We start from the raw sequence: 4,052 nt of genomic DNA on the forward strand, positions 1-4,052 counted from the left end.
AAAAAATAAACCTAATGAAATGGTCAAAATCTTGTCTGCCCACTCCATTTGTCTCGCGATTGCACATGATCTTAGATCATGGCCTGTATGAAAGTTAGGATTTTGAAATTAATTTAGAAAATATTAGGCCTATGTATGTTTATGTAGCGGGTCAGGTGGTTGAGTTGGGAAGTGTACCTTTAAGGCCGGCTGATTAATTGGGATCAGGTGGCGTAAGTGACGCATCTCTTTAAAGGTGTTGAGAGGAACAGAAAAATGGTGCGTCGTGAGTGAAGAGTGAGTCTCTTGGTGTATCGGCTGTGTGAAGGGGAGAACGTGAGTCTGTTTGAGAGGTTATGTCTATTTGATGTTAATATTGAACCGCTTATCACGGCTCTTTGTAGCTTGGTTGGGCGTCTGCGTTTATGGTGTCCAGTCAATGGTACCAGCAGTGACGAGCCTACAGAAACTTGCTTTCATAATAGTGAGTAGTGATTCATCACAGGTTTTGCGGCAACGTAAGTAACGCAGGTCTTTGTGGAAGTCCATGCCTATTTGTTTTTAAATTCATTGGACTGCTTAACACGGCTCATTGTTTGTTTGTAGCTCGGTCTGGCGTCTGCGTTTATGGTGTCCAGTCAATGGTACCGGCAGTGACGAGCCTACAGAAACTTGCTTTCATAATAGCGAGTAGTGATCTTACATAGGTCTTGCAGCAACGTAAGTAACGCAAGTCTTTTTGGAAGTCCATGCCTATTTGTTGTTGATCGTAAATTCATTGAACCGCTTAACATGGCTCGTTTGTTTGTAGCTCGGTCTGGCGTCTGCGTTTATGGTGTCCAGTCAATGGTACCAGCAGTGACGAGCCTACAGAAACTTGCTTTTATTATGTAGTGAGTAGTGATCCTATAAGAGTTGCAGCAATGTAAGTTCACTGACTCTGTTTTTTAGATATAATGTATAAGGTTTAGCGCTGATTATTCTCTTGTTAATTTCACCTATGAATAGAAACAACATTGATGAGAGTGTGCACAGTCGTTAGTCATCCACACCTAGGGTTGCCACCCGTCCCGGTTTTCCAGGGATTGTTCTCTTTTTTTGAGCGACAGTCCCGGAAAAGTTTTTTTGTTAAAATGTACTTCTAAAGTAGAATTTCCTGGTTTCAAACCGTTTTCGTCTACTGTTACTGCAGAGCTGCCACGCGCAATTAACCCTTCTCACGCACAGAAAAATCGCGAAGCAAAGCGGACGGAGACCGACAGACTAGACAGAGCAGGTTACTTATGATATAAAAAAATCTCAGCTCTCAGGTTCTGTCACTTTTATTACGAAATTCAAACAATAAACACCGTTTTGGCGTTTGTAAATGTGACGTGAAAGATCCCTATAGCGGCACGTGAACTTATCATCTCTAGCTAATAAATAAACACGAATGAACAATGTTAAAAGAAAACGTACAACTTAACGAAATGTATATTCATCATACATAATATCGATCAATCAGTGTTTTTCAACCGCGGAAAGGGTCAATAAAACAGCTGGAGAACAATTGTCACATAACATTACCTCAGGAAAGCCATTTGATGACCATAATGGCTATAGCACGTAGCTAGAAAAAAAGAGCTATAGAGAGTATTTTGCTAAACATGTGTAGGCTACTATATTATGTGTTTATTATATTTACTTAGCATTAAATAAACTTGTTAATATAATAAAAAAAACGCATTATATTTAATTTGTTAAATAAAGTTATTTTTAACCTTAAATAATACTACCAGCTGATAAGGCTCGTATGTTTACAGCATTAGGTGAGATTTTTTTCTTGAGAAATTAATGCCTATCTTGTGTACCTAATATTTATCCAAATCAGTCAATTAAATCAAATCACAAGAATTGAACTGAATTGAAATCCTGAAATTTGTTTCAAGCAATAATAAAAAACGTATCTTACCAGAAATTGTACCATATAAACATTGTAACATGTTGTCACTAAACCTAATACAATTCAGTTTAGTCACTAAAATGTTTTGACAATCACAATACACTTATTTGCAAGATTATTTTTTTTTTTACAGTTAAAAATTTCAGTTAAATATAAAGGAAAAACAGCGCTGGAAAATCCTGCAAAAACAACCCCCCCCCCCCAACAACAACAACAACAACAAAAATCTGAGTGTCCCGGTTTTTCACAAATCAAAGGTGGCAACCCTATCCACACCATTTAATTGTATTGCTACGGGGCATACGGCTTTGATTCAAAGAAAAACCTACGTTTGATCCTTTTCCTGTTTTAATTTTCCAATTAGAGATTGGTTATTGTTTTAAACTGTCATAGTATCATAAACCACTTATGTTTGTGATTTACAGGAGGATTGTCTACAGGAGGATTGTCTACGTCGGTCACTAGCCACTGTTTTTCCTGAGCTTAATCATTCTGTTGTATTTCGTGTGTGTGTGTGGTGTGTGTGGTGTGTGTGTGGTGTGTGTGTGTGTGGTGTGTGTGTGGTGTGTGTGTGGTGTGTGTGGCCGTGTGTGTGTCCGTGTGGCCGTGTGTGTGGCCGTGGCCTACTCTCTGGATGACCCGGACCTAGTTGGGCTTAGGATTGAGCCCTGCTTGTGGTAGCCTATTCATTTGAATGTTGTGGTTGCTTTATTTCCTTGTTTATTTTCTGTTTGGCAGTCATACTCCCAACATTCGGCCGATGGGCATCGAGCAATATCTCCTTTAGGAACAGCGTCTATTTTGTGATGAAACGTTCACCAGTGAAGTGTGAAATGCTGTGTTAGTATGTTTGCACGGCCGAATTGGTTTTAAGTGTTTTTGCAGTGTTTTGTGAACAGTACCTATTTATTCGACTTTATGCACTGTAGTTTTGATATTGTTAGACTTTATACCCTGTAACTCATTTACTATGAGGCTTTTATTCACTGTGAACTATTTATTATAAAATTGTTTACTGTTACCTGGGGGGACTATTTGTCTGCCCTGATTGCCAATTCTTATATTTGTGAGTGTTTAATAAATTTATAATTGAGTACATCAGTCCAATTTCTGTTCCTTCATTGGACGCAACCTGCCTAATTATCTAAAAGGGGAGCGTGGGTTTTTGGGGTTTTATTCTAAATACCCAAATTGTGTGTTGGAGCGCCCCCTAGGGGTTACATTTAGATTATATTTTGACTAGTGTTTATGCTGCCTCATTATCATCAATGAAAAGTGCTTGCAAATATCTATTGCAAATGTGTGTATGTGCTGATCTGCTGAAATGTGTAAATATGCCCAGCTGATGGATTGCAAATGTGTTAATTTTTGCGTTGTGCTATCTCCGTAATGGCCCATTGACACGCAATATATGCCTACAGCACGTGTCTACAATTATCCGCATCAGTTATTCATATAGACTCATGGTAATATACTTTGAAATATTTGTTATAATAGTTTTCAACTTTTTTAAAAAAAAAGGAATGTCTGCATCACCTTCATCTGCAACTCGGAGGGCGTGCAGCAACACTGTCGAACATCAGAACGAGTAAGTACATATTTACCCATGTTAGTTAATTTTTTTTTTTTTACAATATAAGCCTGTATGACTTTATTTTTGGAGGTTGGTTGATAATGTTACATATTTTTTCTTTGTGTTATCTTATCAGCATGCTAATGTCTATCAGTTGTGCATGTGCTGGAATAGTACTCTAAAATATATGTTAATAATAGTTTTCAACTTTTTTTGAAAGGAATGATGTAGGTTCTGCAACTCGCACTAAGAGGGCACGCAGCAACATTAACAGAAATCAGAAAGAGTAAGTACATATTTACCCACTATTTTACAGATGTTAGACGTGATGTTGTTTTATCAACATGCTGACTGTCCATCAGTTATGCATGTGTACTTAGTACTTTGTTCAACCTTTATTAATATTATTATTTGTATCGGAATGTGGTAGCATCACCCTCAGCCTCACCTGCAACTCGCACTGGGAGGGCACGCGACAGGTGTCGTTCAGTTTTGAGAACAACTGAAAAGTAAGTACACTTATTCCTTTTCTTTCAGATATTAGTATAATTTTTACAT

The 4,052-nt window shown here is 37.8% G+C and overlaps 1 long non-coding RNA gene across 1 annotated transcript; it reads left to right on the forward strand.

Moving 5' to 3' along the window:
* The first annotated feature begins 400 nt into the window (after positions 1 to 400).
* On the forward strand, positions 401 to 1,031 carry LOC307157598. Its single transcript, XR_013821054.1, has 3 exons — positions 401 to 463; positions 586 to 699; positions 988 to 1,031. It is a non-coding gene; the product is annotated as an uncharacterized lncRNA (long non-coding RNA).
* Positions 1,032 to 4,052: the final 3,021 nt, after the last annotated feature.

The sequence above is a fragment of the Squalius cephalus genome, assembly GCF_949319135.1.
Source record: "Squalius cephalus genome assembly, chromosome: 4".
Lineage (NCBI taxonomy): Eukaryota > Metazoa > Chordata > Actinopteri > Cypriniformes > Leuciscidae > Squalius > Squalius cephalus.